The following is a 26,629-nucleotide window of genomic DNA, read 5'->3' on the forward strand; positions in this document are numbered from 1 at the left end:
ACATGGGGTTTGTTTTCAATGTGGCAAGTCTAGCCATTTGGGCAAGAAACTGCTAAACTGTTTGCCTTGACTGCTGACAGTATGTTGTATACACTGGACACACAGGCCTGGCAGGAAAAAAGACTGTTGAATTTTGCCAAGCCCAAGTTAGGACAATCCTTCGAAATTACTGCTTCACAGAAGAGTCTTCCAGATATTCTGTAGGACACAGAGGAAAACAATGATGAACTTTGCCAACACAAAGCACAACAGTTCTTCAAATTTCTTTCTTCACTGAAAAGTCTGACAGATATTCTAGACCTATAGGCCAAGGCCAAAGATGAATGCCCCAATGTTGCAGAAGAATTTTGGGTGACTTTTCAGGTAGCCAGATGTCTCTGTTGCTTATATATATATATATATATATATATATATATATATATATATATATATATATATTCATTCTTCTGTGGTCTTTGATGGAGTTAAAGACTTAATAGAGCACACTGATGAATATCTTGAATATCACCATAGAACCTTCGTCCGACAATGGATGGAGATAGAGACAGAGACCCACATCAGAGCACTGGACTGAGCTCCCAAAGGACAAGTAGAAGAGCAGAAGGAGGGAGAAGATGAGCAAGGAAGTCTGGACCGTGAGGGGTTAGTTCATCCACTGAGACAGTGTGCCTGATCTAATGGGAGCTCACCAAATCCAGCTGGACTGGGACTGAATGAGCATGTGATCAAACCGGATTCTCTGAATGTGACTGACATTGGGAGTGACTGAGAAGCCATTGATAAAGGCACTGAGACCTGTTTCTACTGCATGTACTGGCTTTTTGGGACCCTAGTCTATTTGGATGCACACCTTCCGAAGCCTGGATGGAGGGGGAGGGCCTTGGCCTTCCCACAGGGCAGGGTACCCTGCCCTCTCTTAAGACAACAAACAAACAAACAAAAACCCATCACATCACTAACTTCAGTCAGTTCCTAGGGTATCTGGTGCCTTTTGCTGAACTTTGTGCACTAGGCATGCACGAGGTACATGTGCACACAGGCAGGCAAACACACTCACACACATGAAATAAATAAACACATCGTACTAAATGTTAAGAATACTCTGACAAAAGCAGTTGAAGGGCAAGTTCTACTTCAAGTTCCAGGTTACCCGTCCATCATGGTAATGAGGTCACAACAACAGGAGTCTGTTATTATTCTTTGACCAGTTGTGTTTCCCTCCTTCCACCCCCCCCCCCAGCACAACGAAACATTCTAAGTTGCCTTTGTACTTGTCCTCTTCCATCCTGAAATTGGCTTACATCTATCATGATGGGGAGCATGGCGGCAAGCAGGCAGGCATGGGACTGGAGAAGCAGCTGAGAGCTTGCATCTGATCTGCAAGCAGGAGGCAAAGAAGAAGGGTGATGTGCTTGGCTGGGCTTTTGAAATCTCAGAGCCCACTCTGAGTGACACACCTCCTCCTACAAAGCCACAGCTCCTTTTTCTTTCCAAACAATGGCACTGATGCAGGGGGCACAAAGATCCTTGCACCCGCAGAGCCATAGGGAAATGGGAATATTCAACATTCAGGGACCTCTCTTCAAAGAAGGGGATACCTGTTTTCTGCCCAGATGACTGGAAGTGGATATTGTTACCAACTTGGCAACGATTTTGCTATGTGTGGAGGCAGAACTCATTCACCTTTTGCTCTAGAGACAGATGTCACCCAAGTTCCCCAGAATGATTGCCTCAGACCCTTCCCTCCTTAGATCCTTAACTGTAGCTCCCAGTTCACGGAACCTCTCTTTAGGAGAGATGTCACATGCATTTTATGTACCGCTGTTTTCTATGCTATCAGTCCGAGACCTCATCAGATTCTAGGCCTTTTAGCTCTAGAACTATTATTGCCACATGTACTTTGTAAAAGAGTTTCTATGTAGTCACACCTTAAGTATTACTGTGCATCTGGAATGGGACTGATGACTGCCTGGGAACTTTTCTCAAACTGCACTGTGCTGTACTCATGCTCTTCCGATCCAGCCTGACAAAGTATTCATTCTCATCTCTCTGATGGCTCGCTTCCCTGCTTGGACACCCACAGGCCTCACCTCACGCTAAATGTGGCATATCATTCAAACCACCACATTGACTTAGATTAAAATGCTAGCGTTGGTGGTTTCTAGTGACAAAACTTCAGACCACACTCACTTAGAAAATAGGGCAATCGCAGTTCTTATAAAAAGATTTTTCTTTTTTACTTTTTTTCCCTGAACCTTAATTTGAGCCAAAGTCATCTTGATACCTGAAAGTATTATGCAAATGCAAGGCACCACTAGTATTTCGCAAAATCCCATTTCTTTAAAGGTTAAGCAATCCTTTGAGAAAAATTCACATGAAAGAAAAATAATGAATAAAATTACTTCAAAAATTGTTGAGAGACTTTGGTTGCACAAATATAAATCTGTTTTCAGATTTAATGAATACACATGAGTTGGTTTCTTTAATATGTAACTAGTTACTGGATGTTCGAAGGGGTTTTAAGTATTTTAATTTCAAAATCCTAAAAGGAAGTAAGGGATTGAGTGTATAGTTCAATGATAGAGTGCTTGCTTAGCATTCCTGAAACCCCAGGTTTGACTACCAGCATTGCAATACACACAGTAAATAAACAGATTCATTTAAAAATAAAACAAAACCAAGTTTAGTTTCAACATCAACATTATCCCAAAGCGATAGCATTCCTTTTGCACCTATTAATATCAATGAAAGTGTTAAATTTTGTTAAAAATGAATTGGACAGGTAATTTGAAATCAAATAGAGAATAATTGTAGGCTGTGAAAATGAGTGATGATGATTTAGAGACTTGAAAGACTCAATCAGATATTACCATAATCAGATAGTGTTCGTTTTATAATGTCTCCTGTGCTTCAGAAGAATCCCTGGATCCTGACGTCCCTGAAGTGACCCAGGGAGGCTACACACACAGGATCCCAGGCAATTACAAAATTTGTAGAAGGGTTAATTAAATATTTGTTTTAAGGGAAATGTCAACTTAAAGAACGACACTCATGAGACTGAAATGTTTAATACACACAAACACACGCACACACTCACACACATAGTATGTATGTATTTTTTGGTTTGTTCTTCTTTTGCTTTTGGTTTTTCAAGACAATGTTTCTCTGTGTAGTATTTGCTGTCCTGGAACTGACTTTGTGGACCAAACTGGCTCCAAACTCACAGGGATCTGCCCGACTCTGCCTTCTGAGTACTGGAATTAAAGGCATGTGCCACCACTGCCTAGCTGTATGTGTATGTATTTTTAAGTAAACATATAAAATAGCATCCTTCTTTATGGTGTTCCCATCTATTCTTACAATATTTATCTTGTCTTCCCTCCACTTATTGGTATTACTCTTCTTCTCCCCTCTCCAGTTGAAGTCCACCAACCCTGTTCTTTCTCATTTCCCTCTTTGTACGGAGTTTTACCCTCTTAACACCTCACAGTAGGGATTTCAACACATGAGACCTTGGGAGGACAGTCATATCACAGCAAAGGCCCAGAAGATGTGTAGAATTCCTCTCAGGGAGGCTGAGGCTCCCAATTTCTAATTCCTGTCTCTTCTTTGGGAAGTGTTTCTAGAGACAGTTTTACACCAATCACTTCTAAACTGTGTCTGTTTAGGGAAGCGCTGAGCCGATTTACTATGAGCAGCTTCAGAGAAAGCCCAAAGTATAAAATATGGTCCAGTAAAAGAATGAGTTGGTAGCTGGTTGCTGTGTGGAACTGTTTTTCGCAGCTGTCCTGAAGTCTGGTGGGTCAAGGTATGTGGGCAAGGAATCATAAGAGAAGAAGGAGGAGCGGGGAGAAGAAAAGGAGAAGGAGGAAGAGGAGGAGGAGGAGAAAGCAAAGCAAATAGTTAAAGGGTAGTGTGCTCTGGGCTTCATGAGACCAGACTTATTCAATAATAAGTAAGGAAGAAGCAGGGGTTGAAGTGAAGAGCGCACCCTGCTCTGGCAGAGGGTCTGAGTTTGACTCCCAACACCCATGGCTTGGACCTCACAACCGCCTGTGATTTCAGCTCCAGGGAATCCATTGTGTTCTTCTGGCTGCCATGGGCACTGCATTCCTATTTACACCCCTGAACTATACACACAACTGAGAGAAATAAAATAAACCTTTGAAAAAATAGAAGCAATACAGTACCCCTTGGACTGTGCATTTAAGAGATCAGAATACACCACCCTATAATTTGCCTATCAGTTGTAAAGATACTTTAAGAAACTGATGTAACTGAAGCTCTGAAAACAGAGATGTTACTGTTTGTTAAAGGAGATTTATGCTTGTAGAAGAAAGAGTCATTTGTAAGGGAATCCCCTCTTGTACCAGAGAAAGAAGCAAGACGATCACCACCAGAGACTGAGAGTGAAGGCTCTGTCAGAGATAAAGGGGACAGACTCTACTCTCTCTGCCTTTCTGCTTTTTTTCCTGGCCATTTCATTGGCCTCCCCAGCACCAAGAATTCTTTGATCCAGCAGATAGTACATTTAAAACCACCTCAGAGACTCACCGCTTTCTCATACACAGCGATGGATACACAGAGTTAAATGACTGGGATTTTTCTTCCCTATAGATTTTTTTTTGTTACAAGAATCCTTTCCAACTAAGAACTATATGAATACTAGGGGAAATAAAATGTCTCCCCCATCCCCCTCACAGTTGCAGGACTTTCTCTGCAGCCTTCCTCGTTTCAGGACTGATGCTGAGCATCTAGGAGATACTGTTGGAATGGCCATGCTTGGACAAGCTCTTTTGTTTTGAAGAAAGTGGCTTTTGGAAACACAATGCCATATGTTCCAATGTGAAGTTCATTAAGCAAGGTCTGATCTGTAATTTGATGTCCCAGATGGACTTACCCGCAGGAAGTGAAAGCCCTGTGCAAACAGCCATTTGTCAGCTCAAACTCTTAATATATGGAATAGCATAATGGAGTTAGGGTTTAAGACAGTATTCTGTATGAAAAAGTCTTACTCTAGAGAAAAACCTAAGAGTTATAAGTCAGTGAATTACTAGGATAATCGTGTGTGATTTTGAATAACTACCAACCATTATGTAATCTGCATCCCTCATTTTGCAGAACCTCACAGAAGCGAATAATGTAGCTAATATCAAAGAGCTTGTGAGCAGACAGGCTTAAACAACATAGATCTCAGCTCAATAGTCTGCAAGGTCGTTGCAGCCCATATGCATTTGTCAATTTACATAATCAAGATTTCACGTTTGCATCACACAGGGTCACCATCTAAGCACACAGTGGTACACTTCCTGACCTTTCCAATTTTAAGTCATTGGGTTTAGTGAAATTCCCCAGACTCCTTTGAATACTTAGGGAAAGGCAGAGGAATACAGGCACTGGGCTGTTTTGAATACTAAGAACCAAAGCCAGCAGAGGTAAATGGCAAACATCGTTAGAAAGAATACTTAGCAGCTGGCCAAATAAATCAACTTTCACTTGTTTATAGAATTTTTTTTTGGAAGCAGTAAGTGCATTTCCTTCCTGTTACTTCTAGAAACAAATATAGAATATGAATTTATTGGGTATGGTGGTTTGAGTAGGAATGGCCCTCATAGGCTCATGTATTTGGGTGTGGCACTACCTGCGAGGGATTAGGATGTGTGTCCTTGTTGGAGTAGGTGTTGGGGGGACTTGTGACACTGGGTGTGGGATTATGGCTTTCAAAAGCTCAAGCCAAGTCTGCTGTCTCCCTCTTCCAACTGCCTGTGGATTCAGATATAGAACTCTCAACTACCTTTCCAGTACTATGTCTGCCTGCATCCTGCCATGCAGGCCGCCAAATTTATAATGAACTAAACCTCTGAAACTGTAATCTAATGGTTTGTTTTTTATAAGAGTTGCTATGGTCATGGCATCCCTTCACAGCAATAGAAAACTACCTAAGATACTGTGCTATACAGAAGTCATAACTCAATTTTTGAACCCAAGATGGCACAAAGAATGAAATCCAAACAGTCATGTCATTTCTGTCAAAGCATCTTCAACAAGCTAGGGCTATTGGTTCAGGCCTGCAATCCCAGCTTCTGTGGGGCTGTGGCAGCTAGATTGCAAATTCAAAGCTTTCCTGAGTTAGAGAGTGAGTTGAAGGCCAGCCTGGTAACTTATTGAGCCTTCCATTCAAAATAAAAATTAAAATAGAGCTGGGGAAATAGTTCAGAGGTGGAGTGCTTGCCTATTATCCAAGAAAATGCCAAGTTCAACCATTAACGAGAGAGAGAGAGAGAGAGAGAGAGAGAGAGAATTCCAAAATTGGATTTCATAACACTGTATTTGCACTCTGGAAAAGACATAGATCATTATTTTCCTTATTTGATATGATTTTAAATGCTGCACCACTAAAGATAGAACCCGGGGTCTTGGCACACACTTGGCAAACATTCTGCCTTTGTTCTACATCCCTGATCCTTATTTTCATTTCTACATCCCTATTCATCTGCCAGAGTCCTTGGAATCACCTTTCCCAGTTATCATAAATAAAGAACCAACTCACTCTATGTGGATAACAGAAACTCTCTCGAAATGATCTGGGTTATCAAGTCCCTGGGTAGAGTAATTGGTGGTGGGTGATTACTGGGGCTTAGGTAACCTACTTGTGGCTCAAAATAGGCAGAAAACAGGCTTGAGAATTCACCTTGACTTTCACTCAGAGACAAAATACCAATAGATAACAGTATCATTTTGATTCCCCTTGTCTGTTTCAGGAACTCTTTTCTGGCTACAGGGACTCAAGGGAAATGACTGATCAGAGCTTCTGCACAAAGGATCAGAGAAGCAGTTAAGAATTTCTAGCTACTCCCTGGAAAGGTTACCAGAGACTACAGGATATAATTCATTGAAACAATAAGTAGAAATCCTTGGGTATGGTGTGCTTGTATTTTTAACTTGAATGATCGTTAATATTAGAATTAATATTCACATTTCAAATTACTGTATAAAACCAATATGAATTATTAATAATGGTTTGTAGCAAGCTTATTGACATCTTTTAAGCATCCAAAACATTTGAAAGTATAATGACCTCTACATGTCTTCAAATTCTGTTCCAGCCATTATATCGTTTTCAGATCTCAGCCACTTTAGTTTGTCCTGTACCTACTCTGTCCTCTTTAAAATGCTTTGAAAGGCCGGGCGGTGGTGGCGCACGCCTTTAATCCCAGCACTCGGGAGGCAGAGGCAGGCGGATCTCTGTGAGTTCGAGACCAGCCTGGTCTACAGAGCTAGTTCCAGGACAGGCTCCAAAGCCACAGAGAAACCCTGTCTCAAAAAACAAAAAACAAACAAACAAAAATGCTTTGAAAAATTCTGGACATAATATTTACTTTTAATAATTTTGATAGGCTGCAAAATTTGTTTAAACCATATTTATTTATATATAATTATACTTACCTCATTTAAAGTGTTACTTAGTTATTTTGAGACAGGGTCTCACTAAGTAAATTAGTCTGGCCTTGAATTTACTATCTGCCTGGTTCCTAGTTTTATCGCATCACATGTAGTTGATAGGGTTTTTTTTTTAATGTCTAACTTAAGATTTAATTCTGTTTTGCCTGTGTGTGTGTGTGTGTGTGTGTATATATATATACAAACACTATACGCATGCTTGCCTATTTCCTGGAGAGGTGAGAAGAGGAGAGAGTGTCAGATTTCCTAGAACTGGAGTTATGGACTGTTGTGAGCCTCTGTCTAGGTGTTTGTAACTGAACTTGGGTTATCTGCAAGAGAGACAAGTGCTCTTAAACACTAAACCATCTCTTGGTGTAGGAGGTTCTTCTGTTCATGTGCTTTCATTGATTAATGAATAAAGAAACTGCCTTGGCCTTTTGATAGGGCAGAACTTAGGTAGGCGGGGAAAAGAAAACTGAATGCTGGGAGGAAGAAAGCAGAGTCAGAGAGAAGCCATGGATTCCCCACCTGGGACAGATGCTGGTTAGAATCTCTGGTAAGCCACTGCGATGTGGTGATAAACAGATTAATGGAGATGGGTTAAATCAATATGGAAGAGTTAGCCAATAAGAAGTTAGAGCAAATGGCTAAGCAGTGTTTTAATTAATAAAGTTTCTGTGTGGTTATTTTGGGTTTAAGCTAGCTGGGTGGCCAGGACAAACAAGCAGGCCTCTTTTTACAACAATCTCTCCAGCCCCAAGGTCTAATTTTAATAAAATTAAAATTGTCATACCAAAAAAAATACAAATTCATCATTGTCATCTAACAGACAATGGATATGCAGATTTCTGTGTATTTGTTCTTAACTCTACCAGGTTGATTTCTTCAAATCAAGAACCACAAGAGACTTCTGGGCATGGTTGCACATATCTGTAATTCCAGTACTTGGGAAGTTGAGGTAATAAAATTGCAAATTGGAGGCCATCCTGGACTCTAAGGTGAAACTTGTTTAAAAAAAAGAATAGTCCATGTGTGGCTTACCCATTGCTCCAAATCATTCTGATATGACCCAGATGTAACCTGTAGTAATATTCTGGATATCTTCCCTCTGTAGTCGTGGGTGTGAATGAATAGTTTTGTTTTATCATAAAGTGTTGCCATTTATACTTACACACCAATTTTTCCACTGTTGTTTTCTTTGAACTTAATTCTGTGCTGAGGCAGTTATGCTATTCCCAGACGGGGAAGGGTATTCATCTGCTTTACCTCATGTGTGGCTCTGTATCCTCATCTTTAGATCAACTGCAAGGATTTTTCCACCTGACCCATCCTTAGGTTTGATAGTCCTCCCTTATTTCATTACCTGTGGTGTTACTCGCCTTTCCATCACTAAAACAAAAAGCCTGAGATAAAAAACTTATACGTGGAATAGGTTTATTGTGTTGTACAGCCAATTCATGATCATTAAGTTCATTGTTTGGGCCCTGTAGTGGGCAGTACTTCATTATAGGAGAATTTGGTGGAGCAAAACACATCACGGCTAGGGTGGAAAAGAGGAAGTGGAAGACGTGCCTGAGAAGAACCTCAGAACAATTTTTGAGGTCTTGCCTCCAATCATCCAAGGACCTATCACTGGGCCCCACCCCTTAGAGGTTTCACCGTCTCCTGATGGCACCACTCTGTGTGCCACACTTTTAACACATAGGCCTTTTGAGGGACATTTATGATCCACACACTATGGTCTGAGGATAGTAAATATAAATTTTTAGAAATAAATAACTCACAAGTTTTAAGTTGTATGCCACTCTGACTAGTGTGGTAGAATATTGTACCATCTGAACTGTTAAGTCCTTCCCTAGCATCTCCATTCTGATTCCCCACTTACCCCTAGCCGCTCCGCAGCAGGTCAGCTGTGGAAGCACCACAGTGTTTGTGTGCTCACAGCCTTGTTTTGTTCAAGAATAGCTCTGAAGCACAGCAGCACCTGTGGAGGTGATCCGGTCAAGCCACAGAGAGCACTCCAAGTGCTGCCTTTAAGTGAGAAGGTTAACGTTCTCAGCAAGGAAAGAGACAACAATGGATGTTGAAGTTTCAAAGAGACACAGTAAGCACATATCTTCCCATGAGACTGCAAAGAAGAAAAAGGACACTCACACTAGTTTTCTATTCTTATTGGAAACTGCAAAAGTTATAATCTCAGTATGGGGCAAGAGTGTTACCATCTGCCTCACTTGATCTCGTTAGGTCAGTATCATGCTGGTGCTATGTCATCTTAACTCATCACAGAAGGAAATGTGTGTGAACACACCAGACACACACACACACAAAGGGGGTGGGGAAGGAGATGGAGACAGACCAAGAGAACATCTATATAATTTGTTACAATATATAGCCATAAATTTTCTATTTAGTACTTACTGATGCTAGTCCACTTTATAAATTAAGCCTTACCATGGGTGTGTAATTATAGGAACAAACATTATTATTTGATTTGTTGTCACCTGGGTTTTAGCTATAATCCCTGGAAATTAGCTTATTGTTATTGATCAAACCTAAGTCGAAAACTTGCATAAAAGCCTGAGGGGTGTCTGGACCTTGCTTTGAAACCCAGTGACAGTCACTGCCTGTGTTCTTTGAGCAACCTACAGGTGAAGGTAACTGTGCCAGTCAGTTTGAACTGTCAGTTGGACACAACCTAAAATCAGTTGTAAGAAGAGTCAATGGGAGAATTTTCTAGACCAGGCTGACAAGTAACATTATACACACACACACACACACACACACACACACACACACACACACACACACACACACACACACTCATGCTTGCATACCATAGCTATTAGTGAATAAAGAGGCCTTAACTTTTAAGAAGAGCTAGGAGGAGTATATGGGAGAGTTTGATGGGAAGAATGGCAAGTGAGAAGTATTATATTATAATTTCAAAAGCACTATTTTTAAAAGCACAAAAAGCACGCTTTTAGATTCACAAAAAAATAGAAAGCCCATCTACTCCCACCCCTCCACTTCTCTCCACTATTCCTCCTGCTACAAACAACTTGTCCTGCTGTAGCGCATTAGTTATAGTTAATGAGCCTGTAGCAATTCATCATTATCATTGGTCTGCCTGATGTGGGATTCCCCTCTGTATGCTGTGAATTCCACTGGTGAATAAAGGACTGCTTTGGACCTATAGCAGAATAGAACAGAGCTAGGTGGAGAAAACTAAAGTGAATGCTGGAAAAAAGGAGGTAGAGTGGGGATAAGCCATGTAGCCCCGCCTGAGACAGATGGCAGAACTTTAGCCACAGAGATGAATAGAAATGGGTTAAATTAATATTATAAGAGTTAGCCAGTAAGAAGCCAGAGATAATGGGCCAAACAGGGATTTAATTAATACAGTTTCTGTGTTATTATTTCTGGGCTAAGTGGTCAGGAACTAACTAGTGGTCCTATTACAACAGTCTGCCATTTCCATTAGGCTTCATTCTTTGTGTTGTGTTGTGCTGGGAGTTTTGACAAAGGCATAATCACCAGTGCCCTCGGAAGGGTTCAGGATATGCAACCCTACAATGTGTTACTGCAGCATAGAGATTATCCTGAGCTGAAGCAGGCTTGAAAAAAACCTTCTCACTGTCCCATTTTTTGCCTACACACAGTAATCTCACTTGTTGAGGTTTTCCCCTCCCCTAAATGAAAAGGAGAATAATTCTTGATTTTTACAATGGAGACGACTTGAATTTTTAAACAAATTTCACTAGAGGACCTGATATATAATTTTTAACCTCTTTACCATAACTTGCCTCCTTTTGGGGTCCAAGTCCTGATGTGGGATTCCCCTCTGTAAGCAGTGAATACCATTGGTGAATAAAGAGACTGCCGTGGCCTGTTGATAGTGCTGATCTTAGGTAGGCATGGAAAACTAAACTGAATGTTGGAAGAAAAAAAGGGCAGAGGTGGAGAAAAGCCGTGTTGCTCTGCTGGAGACAGATGTCGAAACTTTAGCCAGTAAGACACAACCACATGGTGATACACAAATTAATAGTAATGGGTTAAATTAATATGTAAGAGTTAGCCATTAAGAAGCTAGAGCTAATGGGCCAAGCAGTGATTTAATTAATACAATTTCTGTGTGATTATTTCGGGGCTAAACGGCCCGGAACCAACAAGCAGTTCTCTACAACAAAGTCCCTCTATTCTTTTGTTGTTGTCTATAGACGGAAAATTCCTTTTCTCCCTCTCCCTCAACTGTTCAGTCCCAAAGAAACACACAGAGGCTTATAGTAATTATAAACTGGTTGGCCTATTGGTTCAGGCTTATTGATAACTAGCTCTTACAACTTGAATTAACCCATAATTACTGTCTGTGTTTTACCATATGGCTTGGTATTTTTTCTCAGTGCAGCATTCTTATCTTGCTTCCTCTGTATCTAGCTGATGACTCACTCACTCTCTGCCTTTCCTCTTCCCAGAATTCTGTTAGTCTGATTACCCTGCCTATACTTCCTGTCTGTCTACTGGCCAATCATAAATCAGTATTAATGACAAATCTTTACAGCATACAAGATCATTATCCCACAGCATTGGCCACTTCGCTCTTTATCTCAATATTACACACATTGGTGTGCCTCACCAACAATCTTAGATTTGTGTGTGTTCTGTGGAGCCCCTGCTCACATGAGAAGGTAAACTATCCCCTTTTTATGTCTCTGCTCCTAATAATCTGTCTGTCTATTTTTGGCTTAATTTTCAGGCTCCATACATAACATTAGAGAATAAAAGAAAATTCTCTTCTCCTTTACCATGCTGTAGTTTCATTCAGAAAAAATGTGTCACTCTATGTGCCTGTTATGTGCTTTCTCTCCCTCTTTTTACCTAGAAACCACTGGCAATTTTGCTATATGTATTTTCATATTTTCTAAATTTTAAATATCAGATGGTTACAATTGTATAGTATGCAATCTTTTCAGACCCACTTTTTTCTTGTTTCTTTTTTGGTTAAATCATGTTTACTACTCTGCTCTTTGCTTTCCATATATTTTTGCATCTATCTTAGTTAGGGTTTCTGTTGCTGTGAAGAGACACCATGATGATGGCAACTCTTCTATAGGAAGATATTTAATTGTGATTGTTCATTTAAAGTCCAGAAGTTTATCCTATTATCATCATGCAGGAAATGTGGTGGCATGCAGGTAGGCATGGTGTTGGAGAAGGAGCAGAGAGTCCTACATCTTGACTTGCAGACAACGGGAAGTAATCTGAGATACTGGGAGAAGCTTGAGCATACATGAGACATCCAAGCCTGACTTCACAGTGACTCACTTCCTCCAACAAGGCCAAACCTACTCCAACAAAGCCACATCTCTTAATAGTGCCTCTCTCTTTGAGGTCTATTTTCCTTCAAACCACCACAACAATCACGTGTGAATGACCAAAAAAATTTCACTTCAAAATGCTGTAGTGGTAAGGTGAACACCCTCTTTGGCAAATCACATAATGCTGATGAAATCACAATTGCAGACCAGCTTTTTAAAATTAACAATATACCTTACAGTTGCACTTTCTTTTAAAGATTCTATCTATCTATCTTTCTATCTATCTATCTATCTATCTATCTATCTATCTATCTATCTATCTATCTATCATCTATCTTATTATCTATCTATTATCTATTTATCTATCTATTTTTCTATGTATCTTCCATCCATTTTAATCTGTCTATCTTTCAGTGCTGAAGACTGACCCTAGGCATTGTGTAGGCATGAAAAAATATTCCACCCTTGATCAACCTATATACTGTCAAATTCTGTTTTGAAATTTCATGTGATTTATCTTTCCTGGAAAGGCTTCCATAGGGAATGTGCTAAGAGAAGACACAAAAGTTACTTTTGATCTCTGCTTCCTTAGTACAATATGTGATGGGGCAGAGGGCAAGCAATCAAAACACCAATATTCTGGGTTATCTGTAGAAGTGCAGTGTTTGGAATTATAACTGTGGGAGCTTGTGTGTGTGTATGTGTGTGTGTGTGTATGTGTATGTGGGTGTGTGTGTATACACTATAGTTGTTCCTATAACTGATCTTCGAGCCAGTTGCAACTTTAAAATATAGTTATTCAATTTAGAAAAGTTAGATTTTCTGATTTGATGATTGAAGGTATTGTGTGCATGTATGTGTCTGTGTGTGCATACATGCACATGCATGTGGATCTGCCTGTGCATGTGCCTGCAGAGGACAAAGGAGAACGTTGTGTTTCCTGCTCTCACTAAATCAGAAGCTATCATTCTGGCTGGGCTGGATGCCTTTCAAGGTCAGGGATCTGCTTGTCTCCTCATTCCAGTGCTGGGATTATAAACACAAAGGGTGATGCCAGCCTTTCCCTGAGTCCTGGGGATTGGGACCCAGGTCCTCATGCTTGCAGAGTCAGCACTCTTGCCTTCTTCCCTGCCCAGAGCTCATGTATTTTCACAGAATCCTCAGGCAATATTTAAACAAAGACATCTCTTTGATAGTAAGATAGACACTAGATTTGGTGTCAGAAAATGTGGCTTGGCTTCTACTTATCACTCTTAATTAACACACCAGATATTTATTTAGCTTTTGATGCATCAGACCCTCTACTGAATTGACACAGTAGTGAGATTAACAATTATGTTCTCTAACTTAATGATTCCACATGCAAGAAGTGGATATTAATCAAGAAGCATGCCAATAAATCTTATTCGTTAATCCTCTTTGGGACTGAAAAAGCAAAAATGCCATGACAAAACATTAATGGAGAGGTCTGATTTAGTCTGGAATGGGCTTGGTCGTTCTCTTTACCCTGAGATAATGACCTTGACAAGAAATGCTATTTAAATAAAGCTAGGACAGAATGCCTGCCACCCATGCACAGAAAGTCCATATGGCTTGAGGCACAGGACAGAAGGATGAAGCTGTGGAATTAATTCTCTAATATATATCCTTTTGGGGGTAAACCACCAGGGACTCTGGGTTTCCAATATTCTCTACTCTGCTCCACCATACTTTTCCTCAAGTCTCCCAAACATGTTTAACAATTCTTACACTCAGAGTTATCAGAAGCCCAACCAAGCTGTCAATAAATCTAGCATGATTTTAGAATTTTAGTTATTTATGCAATGGTCCTTCGGGCTTCTAAGTTGATTAGATGTCAATTACTCATTTATTGAAAAAATGCATTCAATACACAAGAACTGTTCCTCTGCTACAGATGGCTGAGACTTGCACAGGGCTTGTATATAGGTCATGGCTCTTGCTTGCACCCTCACCCCACTTTCTGCATAGTCTTGCTGATATGCTTTGCTATGGTTCAAAATTATCTGCCCCCACCGCCACCAGTTCATGTTTTGAGATCATAGCTCCAGTGCAACAGCGCTAAGAAGTGAAACTATTAATGCTGCTACCGTAGAAGTGGGCTCTTTATCAAAGTGTGAATTTCTGTTTTTTGTTTACTGAGGTTTCTGTTCACAGAGATTTCTGTCCTGCCTGATACCACAGCTGTTAAGTCTCAAAGAATCACACAGAGGTCTACATTAATTATAAACTGATTGGCCCATTAGCTCAGGCTTCTTATTAACTAATTCTTATAACTTACATTAGCCCATAATTCTTGTCTGTGTTACCATGTGGCTTGGTGTCTTTTTCAGTGAGGCAGTCACTTCTTGCTCACTCTGTGACTGGCTTCCTCTGTGTCTGGGTGATGACTGTAGATGGAAACTTCCCTCTTCCCAGAATTCTCATTGCCCTTCCTCTATTTCCTGCCTGGTTGCCCTGCCTATACTTCCTGTCTGGCTACTGGCAAATCAGCATTTATTTGAAATACAAGTGACAGGGCACAGACCATTGTCCCACAGCATCCCACGATCTTTATTTTGTCTCTAGCTTTCTTTCCTCCTATTTCTCTTTCCTCTGTCTCTCCCAGTACTTGCTCTCTCTCTACCATGCTTCCTTGACCTTGTGCCTTCCACCACAGATGATAGGTAAATAACATCTTTATCACATATGGACTCTTATATTCCCACCTTCTAGAACTGTAATTAAGTTTTGTTCTTTATAAATTTACCACTATCAAATTTTCTATTATAATATCACAAAATGGATTGCAACAACATTATGTCCAATGGACCAGCAGAGAAGAAAGGGCTGAGGCAAAGGTAGAACCACCACGTATTAATGCACCGAAGAACTGAGGAGTGTAGTGGTTGGTTGCAGTGGCACAGTGCTTGGCTGGCAGGACCATTGTTACTACCTCTGTGTTAATTTTGAGATCAAGATGTTTCTTTACATGGGAGACATATAATGCATACATCCCCATATTTTAGGGACTCATGTAATGCTGGCAGTGAAGAACTGTAGGAAATTCCATGATGTTTCTTGTTGTTGTTTAACTCTTTAAAAGCATATATGATCTCGTCAGAAATCTGAAACTCAACCCAAATAAGAAACTTGGGAAAATACAAATGAATTTTCCTATAAGGCCAGTATTCAGACTTTGCAATTTAATTGAGTTACATTTTAACTTTTTGTTAGCTAATTTTGGTTGTCAGCTTGATAGAATTTAGAATCCCCATGAAGGCCCACTTCTGGGTATAACTACAAAAGTTAAGAAGCTTTAACTAATTAAGGAAGGACTGATCGAAATGTGGGCAGTGCTGGCCCATGAACTGGGGTCCCTGACTAAAGAAAAAAGCAAAAAGCAAAAGGCAGATGAACACCAGCATTCCGCTCTCTGCTTCCTGACTGTGGTTGCACTGTGACCGCCTGCTTTACATTCCTGCCACACTTCAACATCCTCTGCCATGACAGACCCTATCATCAGACTGTGAGTCCCAAATATGCTCTTCCTTCTCTGAGTGGCTTCTGTCAGGCATTTTGTCACACTAGCTGAGGAAGGTAACCAACACGTGACTTCTCTTCTGAATGACCTCTTTCCACCAGGAATCCTGCTTCTGGTCTTTGCCCTAGGTGATAATTAAGGCCATTGCTGCTGCACCCAGATCATGTGCTGAGCCTCCTGTCAAAATAATTGTAAGGTTTATTGGACATGTTGGGAACAGCAGATGACAAGGTAAGATTTTTCTTCTAGAGTTTATAAGCTTGCCCTCACTCACCAATATCTTTCTGCATCTTTTGGTATAGCACCTATAGTTTCTATTGTTAGAAATAGTCCTTGCATTTTAGAATGTCTTGTAATCATAGTCCTTGTTAAAATACTATGGTACTGAAGAAAATAAACAATTCTAGTGAGACTACTCAAACAATTATAGCAACACCAATCAGTTAAACCAGGTTTGTATCACATGCCTGTAATCACGTGGGCAGAGGATGGGGAATATAAACCTAGCCCTGGCTGCAAACTGAGACTCTAAATCATAAGACAAAGTAAAGAGAAGTAATTAATGACAGGTCCAGATCTTCTCACATTCCCCTTTATCTTTATCCCAAATTTCTGCTATTTCATTGTATATCCAGGTCCTCCACAGCAGACACTGTGAGGCCATCAAGGATGCTCTAGGATGGATTTCTGTGCTTCTGACTGAAAGTCTCATGAGAAGATTTGTTTTCTGCATCCCCCTGAGAGTACTGTGCTGCTGCTGTGTCTGTTCTGATGATATAGGAACCGACTTTAGACTGGAGCTGTGTACTGTAACCTCCATGGAAGCTCATATTTATTCTGAATGTCTTTTGTTGCAATGTTTATTTTATTTATGTTTGTGCTTCTGGAGATTGGACCCAGATTTTCTTGCATGTTAGACTCTACCAGTGAGCTATACCTTCAACTCATGATGCTTATCTTTAATTTTGATTATATTTTGTATTTTTAACCTTATTCTGAATTTTACTTTACACATATAAATGTATTTGCAATCTCAGATGTGTAATGTTGATTCTGAAGTTATATTAGCTAGCTGAATCTTTCTTTTGTTTATTATATATAGTGATGATTTAATATACTGTTTAAAGTTGCTTATTCTTTGGCATTTTTGAATAAGTATTTAATGAATTTTTACTACCCATTTTCCTGCCACATCCATTTCATTTCTTCACTAAAACCCTTCCCCGCAGAAACTCCCTCTTCTATTTCCATGTTTTGTGTGTGTATGTGTGTGTGTGTGTGTGTGTGTGTCTGTCTGTCTGTCTAAGTTTAGTAAGATTGCCTCCAGAAGCATGGGTGAGCTGGACAACCCATCAGTGGCTGAAGCACTATCCCTTCTCTAGGCAACAGTAATTTATCAGTAGTCCCCCATGGAGGGCATGGGTCTTGTGAGCTTCCCCCTTCCATGAGAGAATGATGACGATTCTAACTTTGTGCAGGCAACCACAGCCACCATGAGTTCACGAGTGCATTGTCCATGGCATATTTGAAAGACGCCATTTTGCAATACTGGCTCTTGCTTTCTTCTGCCTCTTCCAAATGTTCTCTGAGCCTTGGAGGTGTGTGTTTGAGTGTGTGTGTGAGTGTGTGTGTGTGTGTGTGTGTGTGTGTGTGAGTGTGTGTGTGTTAGATATATGGCTTAGGGCTGAGAGCTTCACAGTAGTTGACTACATTTCTCTGTGACATTCCATTGACAACAAAGGCAGGAGATTGCTGATTAATTAAGTCTACATCCTCTCTAACAGAAAGGAATGTCCTTGAGTTTCTCTATCACTTGACATTGTCATTTTAACTTTATTCATTAGCTTTATTTTGCTATGTGTAAGACTCTAGACAAAATAAGCTTGTCAGCTATAGTTTTGTTCCTAGATAAAATATTAATTCTCTTGTTCATTTGAATAGATAGCATTAAAATTGTGTCACTGGGACTGGAGTGATGGCTCTGTGGTTAAAAGCATGTATTGTTCTTGTAGAGGACTCAAGTCTCATTCCAAGCACCCATATTTAACATCTCATAACTGCCTGTAGTTCCAAACCCAAAGGATCTAATACCCCTGGCCTCTTTTGGCTCTTGCACCCATGCTCATAAACCACAGACATATAATACACATAATCAAAATTAATATAAAAGACTTTTAAAAAATAATGCCACTGTGTAGATGCTAGGATTCTGGCTCAATGTCTAACGGTAGGATGATGGGAAAAGAGAATAATCTAGATCATAGGAAGTTACTTTGGTCCCATTCCACAGTTGTGCTTCTGAACAGTGAAGAAGCTTTCTTGACACCCAACATGCTGAAGGTGTAGAAAATAGGACATAAATACAGAATTCTTCTATTTGTGGCTATCCTTTGAGAGAAGTCTGATTAGACACAAGGCTGCAAACACTTTTGTCAGTAGAATGTTCACAGTCATGCTTGTAAATGCCAGTGTTCAGCAAAGAACTCCCTGGGACTGACCATGGAAAGACTTAATCCAGTTTAGTGGTCACTAAGGCAGATTCTGATCTGTAGGGCTTTGTCAGAACAGACATTTGGAGATGAAGGTAAAGCTTTGAGTCTGTGACACAAGTGAACTGAGATATTTTTGATAGAGTTTTTTTTTAAATTAAAGATAAAACAAGAGTCGCGTCAGCAGTGACAGACTCTCAAGAACGGTTCTGACCTCATATGTGGCATGATTCCCTATTATTTTCAAGTTCTGTTATGTTCTAAAGAAATTCAGTATTTTTTTTTTTGAGTTGGTACAAAGTTTACTAGTCGTACAACAAGGCTCACTAAAGCAATGGGAGATTCCAGTGATGGCGTCGTCGTCGTCATGTGGGTTGGTTCCTTCCATCAAGATGGAGACAAGATGTTTTCCCACAGGACTGCCCACCTACCCCACCACCACCAACCACCACAACCACAAGACAAACAAAATGCAAGACTGTCATAACGTGGCTAGGACTGGTTCCACGGACACAACAATTCAGTGGCATCGATACATCCGGACGGGATGGCAGACTGCAGCGGGTGCTGGGAGGGGAAGGAGACAGCAGCAGTCAGCGTCACTGTCACTTATTACGCTGGCCCTTCAGGCCATGCCCCTGTGGGCAGGACTCCGGCAGTGTTTGCTGGTGATAATACACTTCACACAGGGTGGGGAGGAGACTCCAAGGACCGGCTTGAAAGGCCCAGAAGGTGGGTCCAAGAGGGGGACTCTTTCCTGGCTGGACGTCTGCCGTAGACTTGGTGCCACTACATTCACGCATGGGCAAAGCATGGCCAGGTCGAACTTGATTCATGCAGAGTGGCAGGGTGGGGGTCAAGGGGTCCAGGTGCGAGATCAACAGCACGCACTCTGTGTGGTATTCTATAGTGAGCTCTGTTACCGTGGTCCCCTTCCTCCCTTGGCAGCATTGTGGGCTCTGGCGCTGGGTCTCCCAGCAGGGCTTGCTGGGTGGAACAGGGGTCATCGGTTCTAGACAGGAGCGCTGGAAGGGTGGTGGGCTGGGGGCTGGGAGGATCCTGGCGCTTAGGCGGCCGCCACCTCCTAATCAAATTCTTAAAGACAAATAAAGGTGCTAAGAGAATACCTTAGTTTGCACACTGGAATTCAATCCAGTAAAAGAAAATTCTATGCAAATGTCTGCTGACAGCTAAGTTTCTGTGGATTGTTTATGTGAAATATTATTAAATGAGTGTGCCAGGGACTGCCCTGTTTCTTTAATTACAACTCAATCCCACAGCCATCATATTATTCTTTAATTTTGACAGATGAATAGAATTTAAAGTAGGAATATAATGCATAGTCCTTTGAGTGGCATGAGAACATTACTGGTCTTCTGGGGGTGTAGTTGGCATTTAGAAAATGGCTTTGGATCTAGATGTTGATTCCAGGTTTCCTACTTGTGGGTTATATAATCTCGATCATATTTAGTATCTATAGATCTTGCACTTACCCACTTATAGAATGAGGACAATATTTTCATCATTCCCATGATACAGAAGATCGGTTTCATATGTGGCTAGGACACAAAACAATCTCAAAAATGTATATTGCTCTCCATTCAGTGGAGGAAAGAATTAGAGGACTTTGTTGCTTGGCGGGTCAAGATATAGTCAATTTTGAGATAAGAATATTCCATACTTCAATATATTGTTATTGTAATTTTCCTTTGTTCATTTGTCCATCCTCTCCATGTGGAAAGGTTAACATGTGGTCCCAGCCACTATGCTGAGAATTCTGCACAAAGCCTACGCTCAGTAACCTCCTAGTGGCAGTGTTCATTGCCTTAAACCTTTTGTGTGAGCATGTCTACATCCTCCCGCAGTTCACTGTGGCATAGCCTTCATTCACAGAGTATTTTCAGTCTGGCCCAGGCATATTTTTCTGCTTCACTCAAACGGTACCTTTTCAATTAGCTGGGCTGCAGATGACTGAGCTTGCACAAATGAGGGCCAGTGAGAAAATGAATCTGGCCTGATTTTGTCTAGTCAGTCATCCAGAGTCAGGCAAGAATCCCCCTCCAAGTTCATAAATCGTTCCTCTTCTTCCAAAACAGAAGTAAGAGAGCAGCTGTGTGGTCACCATGCTAATGCAGGATCAGCATGCATGAGTAGGTAACATTTCTTGATAGTATCTTTTACTACTAATATCATAAGTGACCACAATTATCATCCCACAATTTGGAGTGAAATTAGACACTTGGGCTAGCCAAGGTCATCAGGGATGTATTTGTATATGCAAACCTTATACTGAACTGAAATGAACTGAAAAGTTACATTTCTCAAACCACAAACTCCCAGTGAGCAGAAGACTCAGGCTGGGCCAAGGATCCACTGTGAAACATATTGAAAGCCTAAAGTGTTATAAATAGTTTAGATCATGGTGGCCTTTGTCTTATTCTATATATCATTAAGCATTTCACTGTGTCTAAAAGCACAGAGAGCCTGAACATCTCTGAGAGTTAGACCAGTTGTTAACAGAGAAAAGACAATTTTTGGAAGTTTTACTAGCCGGGAGATAAAAACAGTACCCTTGGCATTACGACCACTGAGACCATGGATGGGAGAAAGAAAGCATGGCAATGTTTGGGTAGGATCCTCAGGCAAAGAGTGAGAAAGATTTTCTCCTCTGGGAGTGATGGTTTCTGGACTCTTCAGGGAGACAAGGTTGTTGTGGATATGAAATGTACTAGCTTATGGTAGAGAGGTAGCTCTCAGGAGGCCGTAACTGGTAAAAAGACTGAAAACTCAGATCCTAAAATTTTGTCATTGGGCCAACATGGGATAGGTTTCATTTGAGAGATGAGGCAGTAGACCTATAAATTGCTTCATATGTCTTATATGAACAGTTGCAAGCCAGTTTCCAGAGTCTATGAAAGCAATTTGACATTGATAAATGCATATACGTAATAATCTTTTAACTTGTGTATATGTCTTAGACACATTGAGATTTTGTTTTACTTTATCTTTTTGTATGAAGTTGAGAGAAGATAGTTCCTTAATTCTAAACTGTTTGCACATCTATTCTTGAGCTGTATATGTGTAAATGTATTTTGTGTGTGTATATTAGTCCTCTACCTGATGAGCCATCTTTATGTCCCATCATTGCTTTCTCCTCATCCCTAAGACTGCTTGTGGTGGTGTGAATGAGAATGGCCCCCATATGTTCATATATTTCAATTCTTGGTCCTTTGTAGGTGGAACTATTTGGGGTTACAGGATTAGGAGGTATGGTCTTCTTAGAAGAAGTATGTCACTTGGAGTAACTTTGATATTTCAAAAGACATGAAATTCCCAGTCTCTCTGCCTTGAAGATATGGCTCCTTCCCTTCAAAATCATGGATCTCACCCTCTGAAACCACAAGATTTTATAAGTGGGCTTGTTCTCTTTTTTCATCACAGCAAAAAATAAATAAATAATAGCTGAGACACATCTTTTCATCTCAATGTTATTCCATTTCTCCATCCTCACCTCCCTGTTTGGAAAAACTCACAGTAGCTAGGTCTTAGACTCTTCTCTTCCTAAGGTACTTAACCTTCATAAACACCATGTGTTGGCTTCACAGAAGTAAGGTTAGCTTCCCAGCAATCAAACTCTTCATAAAGCAACATCAGGGAAAATGAAGACATTCTCATAATAGGAAGAATATGGTAGACTCAGTAACTTTGCCTGAAGTCTCAGCTGCAGTACTCAGGAAGACTCGTTTGGGGTGTAGAGGTTAGCAATCTGACAGACAAATGATTCCTTTTCTGAATCATTCATGGTTTTTAGGTCTGTGAGATTGACACAATCAAGATTTATATTCAGTACATACCTGTACTTTACACAAGTTTTAGAAACCTCGAGTACATATTTTAAAGGCAACTGTAGTCATTCTATCTTTGTATTTTATGGAGAATGATCCAGGGAACCATCTTCAGTCAGTATTAAGTGTAAACCGTGGTCTATGCAGAAGCCTGTAGCTACAAGGGGCTTGTTTCTGTATAATGATTTGTTTCTTAGCTCAGTTTCAGTTTAGATAGTCCTCAGGGGAAATCTTCTTCCCTTCTCTAGGTCTTCCATAAAGTGTTATTGAGAGGAGTGAGTCTTGACACCTGTCTGAAGACAGACGGCCACGTTTGCTGTGCTAAAAATGAACGGAGTCAGGAAGGAAAACGTCTTTCCTTCAGGTGTAGTCTCCCATCACTTCTTGAACATTCTGTCCATCTGTGTGTATGAAAGAATGCTGCTATAGTCTACCCAGGGGTAGGGGAGGACAATTGGATTGCTGCAAAAAGGACAGCTTTTCACACCAGGCCTCCCTGGAGAGAATGTCCAAGTAATTGGTCTGCAGCAAGGAAAAATAAATCTCCACTTCCATGGCAGGTGTGAATACTTTTTCTTCACGTGCTGTGGAGTTGTCAGGGAGTGTGATGGAGGTGTTTGTTCTGAAGAGAGGCTGATTCCCACTGCCTGAAGCTGGCCACAGTATGACGCTCGACCAACAGAGATATGGAGTGTTATTGTGAAAGGGGCTGGCAGATTTAATTTGGTTCTGGGAACAGAGCCTCCCGACACCATGCTGGAAACTAACTCATTAGCTGTGATCTTGTAAAAATCTTGGCATTCTGAGAAGAAATGATTGGATCACAATTTGTCGCATAAAGAGGAGTTTTTGGAGTAGCTTTAAAATACAATGTAGGGGGCTGGGGAGATGACTGAGGCCGTGAAGTGGTGCTATGTAAGACTGAGGATCCGAGTTCAGCTCTCCAGAACCCACACAAAAGCCAACCTGTTCATGCGAGTGCGACACCAGTGAGAGAGTAGAAGGGACCCCAGGAGCTCACTGCTCAGTCTACGCAAGTCGGTAAGTTCTGGATTCCCAAATGGAGTAGTGATTGAGGAACATACTCAATGTCCTCCACATGCAGTCCCATACATGTGTGCATACACAACTCATATCACACACATCTGCGCATACATGCATGTATGCTTATACACATACAAGATAGATCCATGTGGAAACAAGTGTATCTAATGTAATAAATTACTGAGAATACAGTCAAACCTTACATGCATATGTGTATGTATTTGTGTGTGTATCTGCATATGTATGTATGTGTGTGGTGTCCAGAGGGAGAAAAACCCACTTACTGAGGAAAGCTTGCACACAATCTACTAAAAATTGGACATTCAAAGTGTGGTTGTTAAAAACTATGGAAAGTGAGCAACAATATGAGGGAAAAATGAGAGCAAGAAAATATCAAGTAGAGTTATAATATCAACAGCCAATGAGTCGCTGGTGAGGCAGAGCTTTATGGGTCTTGGCAGGCGATCAGACAGTGCTTCTGCTAGCACTTTGAAGTGGTTATTAACCATGCGTAGTGGAACGCGATCAGCTGAAAACAAAAGCCAGTTAAGAAATAATTTGTTATTTATTCTCCTTGGTTTAAATAACAAGACTTCTAAGAACCCAAAGTAAGATATTTTTTATATAAAAAAAAAGACAGTTTAACTGAAAATATGAAAACCTCTGTTTTTGGTGGATCCTGACGGCCTTTATTGCTGTTTGCACGCCCTGTCTCCAGCTGACTGAAGACTGGCTGTGGATCAGTGTTGGGAGGCCCTGCTGGTCAGAGGTTGAACTCTACATAGTCTCCTGTCACCTTCTCTAAGCTCCACAGCGCGGAGGACTCCCCCTTGACTGCAGAGAGGACCTCCTGCTCTCTACCTGCCCTTATGTGGGGACTCTCTAAGCCAAAGGACTGACCTTACCTGAAAGTGGTCTCCAATCCTGGATGCCTGATTTATCTTTAGCGTGACCCTTGGCACAGTTTCTAGGAACCTCCTGCCACATATGAAGCCTTATGAGAGGAGAGTGCCACTTAATCCAAATTAGGGTTTGTCCCCAGGGTCCCCAATCCTGTATATTCCCCATACTTCGGAACAAAGCTGATCTGATTCATTGAAGTTGTCTCCTGGAGGGTTGTCTCCATTGTATCCACGGTTGTCTGAACCCTGTTCCCCCACTTCTGTTCCATCCACCCACGTGGACCTGTCCCCATGATCCCGAGGAAGAAGCAGAGCCCCAGGTCACATCATACCAGGTCAACAAACAATGGCAGAGACTTAACGAGTAAAATAACAACAACTTGGAAAAATCCAACATAAAATGCCCACCCAGAAGGGATCTCCCAGGGAACCAGGGGCAATAGAGATAAAGGAAAATGAAATGACAATATAACAGGTTGTTGTCTAGTTAAACCACAGCATAGACTTGTGTCGATCCATAGCTGTAAGAGCAAACACCCATTTCTTTAATTCAATGGAAAACAGGTGTCAGGTTTTGCTTAATTTAATATACATATATAGATACATGGTTACTTGTTTGATTTGTGTAAATAGAGAAACACATATATTTCTCAAATAAAGATTAGTGTGGTGATTTGAAAGAAAATGACCCCCAAAGGAGTGCTACTATTAGGAGGTGTGGCTTAGTTGGAGAGGGTGTGGCCTTGTTGGAGGAAGTGCGCTTCCGTGGAGGCGGGCTTTGGGGTATTGGCTTAAGCTTTACTCATTGTCACAGTCTCTTTCTTGTTGCCTACAAGATGTAGGATGTTTAGCTGCTATTTCAGCTCTACATCTGTCTGCATGCCTCTATGCTCCCCATCATGATGATAACGGACTGAACCTCTGAAACTGTAAGACAGCCATGTCAATTAAATGTTTTCTTTACAAGAGTTGCCATGGTCATAGCGTTTCTTCACAGCAGTAGAAACCTTAACTAGGACAGATACTTGCATCAAATTTTGCATTACTAAGTTTATATTTAGTACATATAAAATTCATTATGTATATTCAGAATGCACATTGAACCTACCTTTTCATTTAATTTTCTTTCCCTTTTTCCTTTTCAGACAAGGTTTCTTTGTGTATCACTGGATGGTCGGGAACTCACTTAGGTATATCAGACTGGTGATGAACTCATTTAGAGTCATCAGTATCAGCTTCTAAAGTGCTGGGATTGAAGGTGCACCCCACTATTTCCAGATTTTCATTTAATTTTAGTTGCTTGAATTTTGGAGTGTTCTCAGATAACCGTGTCTGACCACTGTGCACATTAGAGAGTGAAACGGAATTTTGCATGTCTGTATAAATGTAGTATACACTGATGTTTTCAGTATACTCCTTATTTCTTAGGCGTGCTTAAGTTTTTGCTATTGTGGCGCAAGACTGGCAAAGACTGAAACACTGAAAGTATATTTCTGCAAGTCTCATGAATCTTTCCACGTTTTGACCTATTGCTGCAATATTTTAGGTTTTATATTGAGTAAATTTGCAGTTCTAAAACTAAGGTTTCCCTCTGGAAAGTTAATTCAAGTATGATTTCTAAACATACCTATTTCTAGAATAATTTAAAGACTAAATGTATTAAATAATTACAGCTAAATGTGGGAAAGCATCGATGAAATAGACAACAAAACTTTGCTGAATTCCATGTGTAGCTTTCTTTGCCTTTTGTTGCCAGGTCACAATGATGTCCCTGTGTTTACAAGTAATTTAGAAAGTTTAATTTGAAAATATTAAGAGTCTAAAGGGAAATACTATCACATAAAGATACACGTATCACATATCACAAGGGCAAGTTGAATTTCCATCCATGCTTGGTATCACCAAATTTCATCACTAGCCATTTCCCACTCTCAGCACTAGGCTTTGCCAACACAACTACATTTACTCCCCTGCTTTCTGTATCATCAGAAACAACGCCCTGGTATTTCATATCCTGCTTCACAGGCCAGACATTTTTAGCACGTTGAGG

General features: G+C 40.7%; 1 long non-coding RNA gene across 1 annotated transcript in view; it reads left to right on the top strand.

The window, feature by feature from the left end:
- LOC142838356 (uncharacterized) overlaps positions 1 to 25,199 on the top strand; it is a 47,335-nt gene extending 22,136 nt beyond the window's left edge. Inside the window, exon 3 of the long non-coding RNA XR_012908538.1 lies at positions 24,396 to 25,199. This is a non-coding gene — a long non-coding RNA (uncharacterized LOC142838356). The remainder of the gene's footprint in view (positions 1 to 24,395) is intronic.
- Positions 25,200 to 26,629: the final 1,430 nt, after the last annotated feature.

Source organism: Microtus pennsylvanicus, chromosome 1, assembly GCF_037038515.1.
Source record: "Microtus pennsylvanicus isolate mMicPen1 chromosome 1, mMicPen1.hap1, whole genome shotgun sequence".
In the NCBI taxonomy this organism is placed as follows: domain Eukaryota; kingdom Metazoa; phylum Chordata; class Mammalia; order Rodentia; family Cricetidae; genus Microtus; species Microtus pennsylvanicus.